Genomic DNA, 13,745 nt, shown 5'->3' with positions numbered 1-13,745 from the left:
TTTGCACAATTGAGGAGTCAAAATTATTAGTTACAATTTTTCCCATTACAGTTCCATAAACAGTAATTGACTTATCATTGGAGACCTTAATCTAACTCAGATAACATTAGAGCACAGAGTAAGAGGCTGGAAATTTGATTTTTTCCTGTTTGTACTGTATGTGTTTGCATGCATGTGCTTACTGTTTGCTAACTCTGAGATTAGCAGCTTGGAGATGATCTGATAAAAATTAACTGGAAACAGGAAATTATCTTACTAAATTACTAAAGGTTGCAATGTGGTCTCCTTAGCCCTTCCCAGTCTATGGTAGAGAACATGAATTTTTTATTATACAAACTAGGCAAACATATTTAAAAGAGAACCTACAGCTACTGTTTCATTATTAACAAAAGTCAGTTAGAAGAATTGCTTTCCTGATGCTGCAGGCAGCTCTATGCACATCTGTCCATGTGTGTATCATGGAAACATAAAACTGGTGCTTGATACAAGCACTATCTTAGGAGTCTTTTGAATGGGTGCTTTATATAAATCTTGAAGGGATTAATCCTGGAGGAGGGCAAAAAGCAAGTTTCTGTACTTGAGAAACATCCAGCCAAGAACAAAGAAACAAATTGGTTATTAGTGAGCTTTTAGCTGGAAAATACCCTGAAATGCAAATGGTTGTAGCAGTTACTGTGCTGCTATTACCTGCATTTGAAAAGTTGATCTCATGATTGGGGAAGATGGAGCTTGAAAGACTGGGGTTTCGTACATCAGTAAAATCATCTTAAATTGCTGGAATATAATGTGTGGCAAACCAACAGTACAAGAGCTGTGTTTTCAATGTTCAACCAGTCTGTTCTCTGAACAACAGCCTCGGGGAGAAGGGATTAAGTCTTGTTAATTAGATGCAACCCCCACCAGTCTGTTATGTTTCGAGTTAAGTCGCTAAAGCTTTTTAACCATTTAGAATGAAACAGAAGATAAGCTAAAATTGGGTGGGATTGTGAGGTGTAATGAGTGGAAAACTTGTCAGTTCATCCTAGCAAAACTTCCAGGAGCATCAGCAGTACTGGATCTATCTTGAAGTTACTCAAAGCACAGGGTTTGCAACTTGGTGCTTAAACAAAATGACCTATTTCTATTGTGAGGTACTGAGAATAAAAATTTTCATAAAACAAATATAATTTATGTCTAAACAGAGCTGCAAAGGACCACATTCAAGACTTCAGAAGTCATTAGATGCTACAAGATTTAAGTAATTGCTAATTGCTATGGATTTGGGCCAGTAATCAGAAAGTTACCAGAGCAGGAACAAATGCACTCGAGCCAGTTGTGTTGTTTGGTTTCCAACTTGGTAGCCCTTCTCACTTGCTTGCCAGAAAGCTGACCTATGCATCTACTTGCTTTCCACATTGAAGTACAAAGAATGAAGAGATACTTGCTTTATTGCTAATTATTCACTTAGTGGAACTCTTAGGTTTTTAATAACTTGCAGTGTTCTGAGCCATACTTGAGACTATGAGTGCTGGTCTGGCTTCCAGTGCTATTCTCTCTTCCTTGTTCCACTGATTGCATGAAGACAGGGTACCTCATTGGAGGCAGGAATATTGGAACCAAGTGGGAAAAGCTTGGTCCTTGTTATGTGCGGAATTTCTCCTGTGCTGCCAAAGTGCTGCCCAGCTCCATTTCTGACCTTAGCTGGCTGTGCCCAGTGCCCTGGCTGCAAAACAAAGGAAACCTGGTGGTGAATCATAGATGCAAGGTTGGAAAGGAACTTAAGGATCATCTGGTCCAGCCTTTCTAGGTACTACTATAGTTTATATGAGATGGATCAGCACCTGCTGAGACTGAATTAATATTTCTGAATTAGGTGGTTAGAGATTTCCTTGTGGTGAGCTTGTGCTGGTGACTGTTTAAAATATTTGCTGCTACCTGGTACTTCCTCAGTAGGTAATTTAGCTGTGCATTCCTGGCTTATCCTAGAGTGTCGCTCTGATTATCAGGATAAACAAGATGATGATCACAAGATGGATTTATGAACAGGTATAATTGTGTATATATAGTACTGCAACTGACCTGGTATTCAGTCACTCTCTATGGTTGTTAATAAATTTGTTCAAGCATGAGTGGTTTCCCTGGGGAAGGAAGGAGCTAAGGAATCATCTGTTGTTCTGTTTGTAAGTTTGTCCTTTTAATCAAGTCCTTCTAGTCCTTTCATATGCACACTAAGTAAGTGAATACTAAAATGACAAGAAACTGGAGAGGAATTGTACACAAAAATTGAAACTTCTTTTCAAGTTTGCTGTTATACTAGAATAAATGTTGGACTCAAAAATACTTGTACTGAGTGCATGGAGTTTAGTGAGAACAAAAACATCTTTTACATCAGGGCTGAAATTTATCTTCATCATTAAGACAAATTCCAAGTGCTTCCAGCTTTCATGATACTTCTGATCAGCCCTACGTTGAGCCTCCAGCTCACTTTTGAGGTGGCAGGTAGTGAGGTGAACCTGCATTGCAGAACAGTTTAGCTGTGATTGCAGGCTATCCTGAAAATGTGACACGCGTGTATTATAAAGGGTTAGGGGTGATAAGATGAATTTTTTTAGGAGAACAAAAGCAAGCCTCAAACCCCAAGATTCTAAAGATCATGATGCCTAAGAAAAAAGGTTTGTAATGTTTTTGCTGTGCGACTCATTTTTGTCAATGCCTGGAGCTGCCAGGATGGAGTTGCTGATACTCTGCGTTATGTGTGGAATCATTTCCAGTAACAAAAAGTAGTACTAATACAAAGCAGTTCACAGTTGATGGTAAATACACCAACAGTACTGTCCTTCATGTGAAGTACTGTGCAATTTGGGTGGAAAGAACATGTTTTGTATTTTGTACAATTTTGGAAAAATTAAAAAAATCCTTGAGGTTAATGCTAGGTATATGTTGAGATACTCTTGTTTTATTGATGTTTTTATAAATCATGTGTAACAAGTTCCTACTTGTCTTCAGGACAACCAAGTAAAACTAGTCAATATAGAAAACATCATGGCAGCATGGTTAAGTTTGTCTCTTTCCCCTTCACTGAGTATACTTGTCTGTTACATCTGTCAAGGAAAAACAAGTCATTTTTCAAAATCAAGTTATAGTACCAGTGCAGTGTAAGTGTGTAGATGAGGCTTTTCGTGTTAAAAAAGAAGTAACAAAGTTGAAAGTGATCCGATTGTATTCTAGTATAATTTTTTTTTTTTTGATCAAGGAGTCTTTATAGCTGAATATATAGCTTAGGCTTACTGATCCAAAGGTGGACTTGTCTGGTGTGTGCAAGTATGATCTATGAAGTTGGGAAAGATCTGAGGGGGGCTTTTTTAGGGAGCATGCAGTACAAATACATTAAAAATACTGTGGCTAATTTGTGTTGTGGTTTCACCTAGAACAGTGTTAGGCAGATATTACTGAGACTGTACATTTCAGGAGCAGATGAGCCTTTGAAATAAGGTAGATTGAGGGGTGGCTGTGGTGGCTGTTGTGAGGTGGCAGAGCCCAGGACAGAAAGCAACAGATGCCTTGCCAGACTGATTCTGGGCCTGGCCAGTCTGGTGCTGTTTGCTTACTCACCACTGTCTTGTGGTAACAGTGCCTCTGCTGCCAGAGCTCACTGGCCTGGAGAAGGTGAGATAAGTAGTTTTGGTTCAAGGTAGGATATGAATAACCTATAATAGGGACCTGCTAATCTATGCTAGCCTAGTCAGATGGTGAGCTTTTACTGCTTTAGTAAGAAAAAGAGCTCAGCTATATGCAGAGGACAAATGGATATGTTACTGTCTGTTCTTACATTCATCTGTGTAGGGAATAGATAATGGTTTTTAGGGAATAGATAATATTTTCAAACATTGTTCTCAGATGTTTTCCTCATGCATTATGCAACACACTTTCCTAATGAAAGCTGGATGAGAGCAACTAAAATTTTGAGTTACCTTCCTCTCCTGAGTAAAAAGCACTTACTTGTAGCTATGAGTGTCTTCCATGGTTTCCTGTTATTGTCTTGTTCATATATAATTCATACCCTTTATGTGATGATCTTTTACCAACCTTAGTTGTGCCAGTTGCCAGGTGATGTTCTGACTTTATGTTCTGCCCAGCTTTCTGTCAGTTTTAAGACCTGGGCTTGATACACCTGTCACATATGGAGTCTGCCTTTATGTTCTGGCATAAACAGAACTAAACTCTAAAGTTGCTGGTGTAATGTTAGTGTGCTGAAATTCAGAAATACTGAACTGACCAAGCTGCAGTTGGTGGTTAATAGCCAGTGGGGGCCCTGGGCCTCTAGCGTGGTCTGCCTTTCTCAGAGCACAAAGGTGGTGTAACTGTTCTCTCTCACTAGAAATAGCCACTGGATTACTGAAGTGGGCCTGATGGCCATAGTGAAGTGTTCTTCATTGGAATGGTAACTTCAGATTCAGGGCAAAAAGCCAAGTCTTTGCTTCTGCATATATCCTTTTTCTAAGGCTTTGAACATGCTGCTGTTTCCTTTTCTGTTCCACATCCACAAAGCAAGTAAATAGTCTGGAGGCAGGCACTGGGAAGGAGGGCAGACAGGCTGCTAGGGAAGTCAACTGAAAAGCTGCTCTAAGGGCTGTATAAGTAGATGTGAGTCTAAAGAGAGGCTCATGCAAATTGGGTTACTACAGGTTAAAAGAAAATGGAGACTATTCTCTCCTTTCTTAAAGGAGAGAGATTTTTTAATAGCTGAATTAATTTTTAGCCTTTTAATTTAAGACCCGAACCACTTTGCTATTAAACCTATTCAGAGGCAAGAAAAAGTAAGGTAAAAAAAAATCTTTTATACCTGCAAAGATGAATGGATCTCATGACCTGTAACATCACAATCTCTAGAGGAAACAGAACTTGAATTCTACTGTGTCTTTCTATTAGGATTTCACTTGAAGTTGTGCTTTGAAACTTGGTATGGGGGAGTGGGGGGGAGGGTGGGTGACTGAGGGGTGTCAGAGTTCAGGAACTGGTCAATGGTTGTTTTAAGTGCTGAAATACTACATGATGCTGAATTCCCCTTTTTGCTGAAATGTATTAGAATGTTCCAGTGAAAGCCACAGCTGTATTTTTGTGCATGGGTCTACACAGACATCTGCTGCACTTTCCTTTTGTGAATCCAACGCAGAGCAGTTTGAATGTGCAAAACATATATTTCACAGATTACCATGGGGATCACTTTAATCAGCTTTGAGACCTGCTAATGCTGTAGAGAACTTTGAAGGACTACTGCTGTTCATCTTCATGCAGCCAGTACAAGAAGGACTGAACATCATGTTTCCATGCCGTCACTGGAAGAGATGCTTCTCTCTAGGTAACTGTACAATGGGCAGTGGCTTTTGTTGGGCATCACACTGAACTATGGGTAGACAGAATTAAGAACAGCAGCTTGGGGAGTGCTTTAGAGCAAAAGGTCAGTATGTATTTGGTAAATCTTTCTAATCTAGTGTTGGCTATAAGCCGGTGTTAACAGGCCTGTGGGCTTTCGGTAGAGGAATACAGATAACTTGACATCATGATCATATAAATGGGAAAACATTTATCTTGTTCTCTTAGAAAGCAAGCTCAGCTGTGCTTGCAGCTCATATGCTTAGAGCTGTTAGTAAATTGTTATAGGAACAGATGCATTACAGAAATGAAAAAAAAGCACCTGTATGCCAGAGTACTAATAGAATTATGATGTGCCAAAGATATTTTTAGCTTCAACCAATATTAATACAGGGAAACAAGCTTTAAAGGTGGGAGGGTGGAAAACTGCAAGTGCTCTATTCTGAGGATTAGCTGTGACTGTCAGTTGTGCTAAGGAGACTTCTGATGGCTGTTTCTGAAATATTCCACTAATCACTTAACAGATCCGCTGTGCTTGATAGTTATGTACATGCCCTACAAATAGGATTGCCAGTCATGGTTATCCAAGATGTATCTGACACAAGTGCTAGAATTCCACAATCTTCCTTGAGCAGTGGGATTATTCAGAGGAGGTGTTTATTCCTGCTCGAAGTAGCAGAATCCAGTTTAGCTGTAACTCTTACTACCTCATGTTCACTTCTGAAAATTGCTTTAACTATCAAATCTCTGATAAATCCCAGGAATTGCAAATAGCAATACTGGAGGAAGGGAGTGTAATTGCTCTTGTGCATTGTTGAATGCTGTGGTTTCACAGTTAAACTATATTTGTTAGTTTTTTTCCCCTTCTCATAGGAAGATATTGTGAGCTGAAAATTCAAAAGGAGTCTCTTTGTGAAGTTATCTTCACCTCGGAGGCTGAAAGTGCATGCAGAATGGACACAGTATGTGTTTTAATGTGTTTGCACCGTGGAATCTGCATTTGCACCATTCCCTTGTACAGAAAATGCTTTGAAGTGATTGTAAATAAGAAATGTCCTCCAAACTGTATAAAACGCTGAAGACTTGTTCAGTGCTTTCTAATGAGTGCAAATGTGTTTTGAGCTTTTCTGATAGCTTGTAGGCCATGCTAGTCCAGTTTAAAAAAAAAAAATATTACAAAAAGAGCAGAGAAATGTCACCAATCATCCTGAAACTTGTAAGCCCAAACAGGGAACAATTCTGCCTAATACATCAAGTTCTTGCAGAACCAGTGCCTCCACTACCACCTTCAAAGCTGCTTTATTGCTGCTTCTTATGTGGCTTCTTAAAGTTACATGCTGTTAATTGTAAAAAATTGACAACAAATTTCCCATAGGATACCTTGGTGCCTTTATAGACTTTTACTAAGTTGTTGGAAGCCTGGAGCATATGGAACTCATAGGTAGTTTTCAGAGTTGAATCCAAGTTCTTGAGAAATAAAAGTAATTTGCACTAACTCTTAAAAAACCTATTACATATGAATTGTTTGGATTTGGACTTGCAGGGTTTCAGCGAGCTTGGAAGGCTCCTCTGACTTGCTGGAGTACTTGCCTTTTCAAAATTCTGATGTTGAACAGTAGCTGCTGAAGCTGAGTATTCGACTTTGTGTCAGGCTATAAGATCTAAATTATCTGCTGCCTGAAACTTAGTTTTTCAGGCCCCAGATGTATCATTTATTCTCATAAATTGGACACAAAGTTGTATACCAGGAAGAGCCTCCTTGTAGTCCAGGTTATGGTGACAAGCTGCTAGCAAATACACAAGTGAGTTTGGAGAACAACTAAATAGAGTGGAGTAGGAGTGAAGCTTCTAGAAAGACCATCTTTTTCCAGTCCAGAACAGGAACCTAGAAGCAACAACAAACTACTTGTTTTAATGGGTGCCAATCACTAGTGCCCCTAACTTTTTAATAAACTTAATGTGGAAGCTGGGGCAGCGAAATAAGGGACTAACTTCTTTTTAATTAATAGTGATATAGGTTCAGTCTTGGAATTTAGTTGACAGTTATGGCTATGAAACATGAGGCAGAATAAAAATAGATTGTATTTGTCTCATGCAGCTTTATTAGCTCAGTGTTATCAGCAGAAGCTGCTTGGTTTTGACATTAAGTGAACAGGTACAAAATTACTTTGGAGATGGAGAAGAGCTAATTTAGACAAAGTGCTGTGTCCCTTGTGGTCTCACTAAGGCTGCATACGATGATTGTTAGAGGGAATAGAAACATCAGGCCTTTACTTAGCCATTCAAAGAAGAAGAAAAAAAAAAATCACCAAGGAAACCTTAACTTAGACCACAGCAGCCTTAGACACCTTTGTTCTCCCATACCCAAGTATTTTGCTGCTTCATTTTTGCTTTGAATAATTATGCCTGCCCTCTACTCATACAGAGGGAAGTGAATTTTATTGGGTAGACTTGTTATCCTTTGCCTAAGTAAGAGTTCTGTTCTGTCTCTTGAAATACACAGTATTTGTGTGTGATCTTCATGTATCTGAAGCTTCTTCACTATATATAGTTTTTGCTAAACTGCATGCTCTGCTTCTACAGTAGCATAATCCTGGTTGCTGCTTTTTAGTGCTCTGAAATGTCTCTAGTTATCTGCTAGGAATCTGTTCTGGTCATCTGTGGCAAGATTTAGCTATTTCATCTGAGTGAATTTGGGTAAATTAATAAAAATCCAGGCTCCAGCTGTGTCGTCTTGTGGTATGCAATTCCATTCCAAAGTTGATCAAGGTGGCTCTTCGAAACTAGGTGTGTTTTGTGCCTTGAAGTTCTTAGAGTTAAGAACCTTCTAGTTAATAATTTAAGATTGCTCAGAAAGACCTTTTTCAGTGTCACGAACCTTAGCTTAAATCAGGGATCAACACAAGAAAGAAGCAACTTAACTTCACAAGTCTTAACTTCACTATTCCTGTTCAGGCTAACGTTAGGGCCAAGGAAATTGAGTTGTTTTCCCCTTCATTTCTGTAATCTCATGAGTTGCTTTTGATTCAGCTTTTAGGCTACAAGAAGTCTTTCATGAATGTGTGCAGTTCTAGTTTTCCACTGTAGGTGAAAGCTACTGATGTTGCATGTCTGTTGACATGATGGATCAGTATCCTCCTATACTGTATCTGCATCTATCATAACACTCTAGTTTGTCTGTAGCTACATCGGACTGGCAAAATCAGTCCTCCTTGGATTGACCAGTATATCCAAGCTTTTCTTTTTGCTTAGTTGAGCTCCCAACTTACAGCAGCACTTTTCCCCTGAAGTGCTCAGTTAGGTGTTTGTAACATGGGATTTTTGTGTATATGTTTCTGAAGACCAGATTAATGCATCTGTTTAAAGACTAACACTTGTAAACGGCATGTAGCTCTCCAGTCTACAAACTAAGCAAGCCCAAACTTGTGGCCAATTGTCGGTCTTGAGTTTTTTACTGATTAAAAGAAATTATCCCTAAAATTGGTCTCAGAGTAGGTTGACAAGTGACCTCTTTCCAGCATGACAGATAGAAGCTCCTCCTGTATGGCAGCTTCACTTGCAGAACAATTCATGGTCTGTTCTTACAGGCAACTACTCTTGAGTTTTAAGCAAATTATGAAATCCACAAGTATTAACTGGCTGCCCAACAATAGCCTTCTTAGCCTTGCTGATTTTGATAACCTACACACATTGCATAACTATCAAGAGAAACGGAGAGAAGCTACAGACCTGTGTCTAATTTCCTTTGCAATATTTGGGTTAGCTTGATTGATGACAATTTTGTCCTTGCATCTTGGAGTTCAGAAAATAAACTTCCTTTGCTCAGTCCTCTCTTCTAATGTTTCTGAAGCATTTACTCTTAATATCCTTTTTGTGGCTGCTGTCTTCATCAGATTCTCAGGTTTCTTTATTGGTCTGTATCTAGCACAGAAAAAATTTCCTATCTTCAAATCCCATTTTCTGCTGTGCGTGAAATAGCTTTTATTCCTTGCTGTGCATCTCTAAAACATCTGCTGCAAAGGTATGGATGTCTTTTTATATTCAGACTTGAACAGAGGGGTTATCTGGGAGCTTTAATTCCCTCTCTCCCAAGTTTGACTTTTAGTAGGACTTTTCTGTAGCAATTTCAAGTTGCTTGACCTGAACACAAGGTTTTTCCACTATAGCTTTAGCTGTTCACAGACAAATTCAGGTTAACTTTCAAGAAAAAGACCTTACTGAAAAACTCTTAATCTGAAATTGTTTTGCTCACTCAGTATCCTGGTAGTTGGGCTGGAACATGCAACTACTTTAAAAAACCCACCCCCCAAAAATAAAAAAAAGATCCAAAACAACAATTACAAGCATTTGGAGAATGTGCCTACCAGTTAGTGTCTGAACTGAGTTCATTCCCAACTTCTCAGTTTTGTATGGTCTTTAGCCTTTAAGAAAAACAGTACCTTCCCTGGGATTGCTTCTGTGTCTTGCTTGTCTTACAAGCTGCTATCTGGAGGGCCTTTATCTGAGTAGTCACCCAATTACTAAATGCTCATATAGACAGCTGACTGTACTAATTTGGTGTCCATTTTTAGTGTTGCATGGTAGCAAACATTTCATCCTATTAGGGTAAAAGACTGGTTGTTTGGTTCCTAGTGCCAGGAGACAGAAGGATAGCTCTTAAGTCCAACATCACAAGCATTTCCTGATAATACTGTGAAGGCTGCACACGTGTTCTCCTATATGTTACATATGTTGTAGCTAGCAACCATCTTCTGTCACTATAATTTGTCATGGCCTCCTTGTTATCCTAGACCAAACCACTGAATGTTGGTATTCTAGACTAAAAAGATGTTGACCACTTATGCTTAGCCCTTGTGTTATCAGAACTGACACTATTCATTTTTTAGGTAACGTTTTGCCAACTTGATTTGACACTAGTAAAGCAGAAGCTCAGTGCTAGTGAAGTCCTAGGCTAATTCATACAGTACTTTGCTCTCTGCTCCTTTTTCCTACTTGTGATTTGCATTCTTGTGGAAGTATTATACTTGTTACTATCACATATAAATGATTTGTTTTGGTAAATGGCCTCTACAGGAGTTCTGGTTGGCCTCAAACCCCAAGAAACTTCCTTGGGAAAGCTGAGGAAGGGTATCCTTTCTTGCTCTGCTTTCTAAATGGCCTATGAAAACTGACGAGATTGTTCATGTTTCCATGATCAAAGTTAAATGAATACCAGACTACTTAGCTCTACCTGCTGAAAGCTTTAAATTCCTGAAAGAAGGATGTTAGTAACATGATGGATGTTACCGAATTTGAAAATAGCTTGAAGTAAAACAAATCTTAAAAAAAACCCCACCTCAATATATATTTATTGCATACAGATGACCTAAGGACATCTTACTTTGCAGGACATACATCTACAAAGAAGGAAGCTTGTTCAAAATTATTCTTGATGACAGAAGAGCTAGAAAATAAAAGCTCCACTCTGGATTATTCCAGAACTTTCTTTATTCAGACTTCGCTATGTCTGAACAGTTGCCTACAATATTAAACTGTTAAACTCTGTAGAAGTTTTCTACATTCTAAAAAAACCCAAACCAAAACAAAAAAACCCCCAACAAACCACCAAACCCAACAACCTTAATGCTGCACAGGTTTTCACATGAACTGGTTATAACTCAAGGTTAAGGTATCCCAGTCCTGATGGGAACAAAGCTTTCCTGGAGAACCTGGTAGCTAAGTTCACGCCCTGCATCTCTTGTGAGAGCATGCTGTGCTCTCCCTCTTTGAGCTCTTACCTTTATGTACTTCAAGATTCAAGTGCAATTCTGTTGAACAGTAAGAGCAGGTAATGATATAGTGCAAGAAAGAATGAATTTCAGGTAAAACCAGCTCACTTAGACAAGCTTCAAAGTCACTTTTATATATGAACTTGTTGACAATTCTCAACTGCAGAACTTCTCTTTTGATTCTCTGTGAAGATAATCCTGTGAAAAGGATGTTATTCCAAGAAAGTGACGGTGAATCACTGAATGTGGGGTGGCTTGTTAAGCGCAGACTTTGTATTTCAGGGCAGGCAGAAGTCAAGCTTGTCTGCCACCTCTAAATATGAGTTTTAACTTCTCAGATGATCAGTTTGCTAAGCCTGAAACAATAACACCATGTGTTATGTACATTACAAGGTTGGGAGGCTTTTGGTGACTCTGTTTTTCACCCTGAGGGAAGCTGTCTTTCAGATGGTTCATTATTTAAAAACTGCCTCTTAATACAGTTGGGGGGACATGAGGAACTCTGGCTGCTTAAACTTTGACTTGTGAGTGAGTGTCTAAGCTTAGAATCACAGAAGTTGAGGTTAGAAATGACCTCTGGAGACCATAGTCCAACTTTGCTCAAGCAGAGTCAGCTTCTTTAGATCAGTGGCCTTTCTTCTATTAGACCCTAGTCCTGCAAACAGTGTGCCATGATTTTTGGCAATACCTTAGTATTGCTTTAAGTTCTAACCTTGACATGATAAAGCCTCTCTTGTAACTTCTCCATTACAAACCTACTGTTTCTCATAGCTTGTGCTTCTGCTGTCTTGGTGAGTTGTTCAATTGCTCTATTATCACTTGTTTTTAAAAATGGAACAGATGTTAGAGCAATTGAGCACCTCACCAGGGTACGAGACAGGAGTAGTAACTAGCTGGCTAATCTACTTAAGAGAAAAGTGATAAAATTTCAGTAAGGTTCTCCTGTGAATTCTCACAGTTGGCAAGCATCCAAAGTGACTCATCTTTTAAAACACTACACAATTCACACCACTTTATTTACTTAATCATAAAAGCTATGATTATTACTGGGCAGACATTAAGGAGACAGATATACATGGAAAATGTCATCTTTGCAGGCCCAGTGAAGTAAGAGTATTAAATTATAATTCATTGCTTTTCAAGTGATAACAAATGCAATGTGAATTTGTCAGGGCATCAAGCCTGGTTTAATGATCAGAGAAAGCTATAAAATCTCTTCATTTTTGTCAGGCTTTAATCACATCTTTTTTTAGAAAATAAACTTGTTAAATAGTGTGAAGTAAGAGCCTTGAAGAAACGAATGGGCTTTATAAAAGGCAGTAGATAACTCAGGTCTGACTCATGGAACTTGTAAAGCACAGTGTGAAACAGTATTAGACTCCAGCAGTAAGTATCTTGTGCCTCAAAGGTGAAGCCAAATGTATTGGACACTTGAAATTCTGTAAGGATCTAAGTTCCATTAAAATAGATAGTAATCATAGTGTGTTACTCTAACAATCATGCTGCTCTACTAGCTCTTTTGTAGTTTCACAGAATACCTATGGGTGAACTGGCTTGCAAGTATCCTCAGGTTTTTTGTAAGGCTCCCTTGTTTACTTTTTGATCTGTTCTGCTCTAGTCTATTGAGATGCTTCAAGGCTTCTTTTCTGAAGATGAGTGGGAACAATCAGTCATAGCCAGTAAAAAAATCTGCTTTCCCTTTTCCCTGAGGTACATGTTACCAAGCTAAGAGAACAGAGTAGGTCGTGAACTGATGATGGATTTTCATTATTTCAGAGGTGGGCAGGAATACTGAGGACTAGGAAGACCAACAGCAGAGCTCTGGAGATAGAAGCTGAGACAAATGACATCTTCAGCAAGTGAAGAGCTGTTCTACTAGCACACCAAAACTGTGCTATGTTGTTGTAGAATCAGCTTCCTTTTATCAAATTGTCTTGACTTCTAAATATCTTAAAACGAATACATAAATCTATATGCAGGATGTGTGAGATTATATAGTTCTTAAGATTGATGTAGTTGGAAGACCTGAAATCTGATGTTGCTAAACACAGTAAATAAACAGGCTGTGAGGTACAATGGTCTACCCTTAATATGCTTTTCAGAGCATCAGTAGTTTTATCCAAGGTAAATTACATAGTGTTGCAAGTCCTTGGACAAATAACAGGAGATAAAGGTCTTATGGGATAGAAACCTTCCCAGAGTAAAAAGTTGGTCTGTCCTGAAGTTAAGTCAGTGAATCTGATCCCTTTGGATACAGGGAAGTAAACACAGCTGAGTAGGAGCTGCTGTGACTTCAGTTTTAAGTCTCACCACTGCTGGAGGTGGTCAAATGTGTGCTCTCTTTATCCATAGCCTTTCTCGAGTAAGGAGCAGAGGTGCAGTTGCCTTCGTGTGGCTGCAGTGATGGTCTATATATGGTCAGGTCTTCTTGAGGGGGATGCCTTTTGAAGGTGATGTAGCCTCTGGGACTGCTGCCCACCAGGAGCCTCTCAGCAGCTCAGGGCTCCTTAACCTTTCTAAACGCAGGGAAGTAAAGCATCTACAGCCATAGCATTGGTCACTGTGATTGCAGGCTTCTGGGTGTGATCTGCTTAATAACAGGGTAGGGAAGTGGAAGGCATTCCT

The sequence above is a fragment of the Chaetura pelagica genome, unplaced genomic scaffold, assembly GCF_000747805.2.
Source record: "Chaetura pelagica isolate M959 unplaced genomic scaffold, ChaPel_1.0 scaffold269, whole genome shotgun sequence".
In the NCBI taxonomy this organism is placed as follows: Eukaryota; Metazoa; Chordata; class Aves; order Apodiformes; family Apodidae; genus Chaetura; species Chaetura pelagica.
This window is presented reverse-complemented; position numbering follows the sequence as displayed.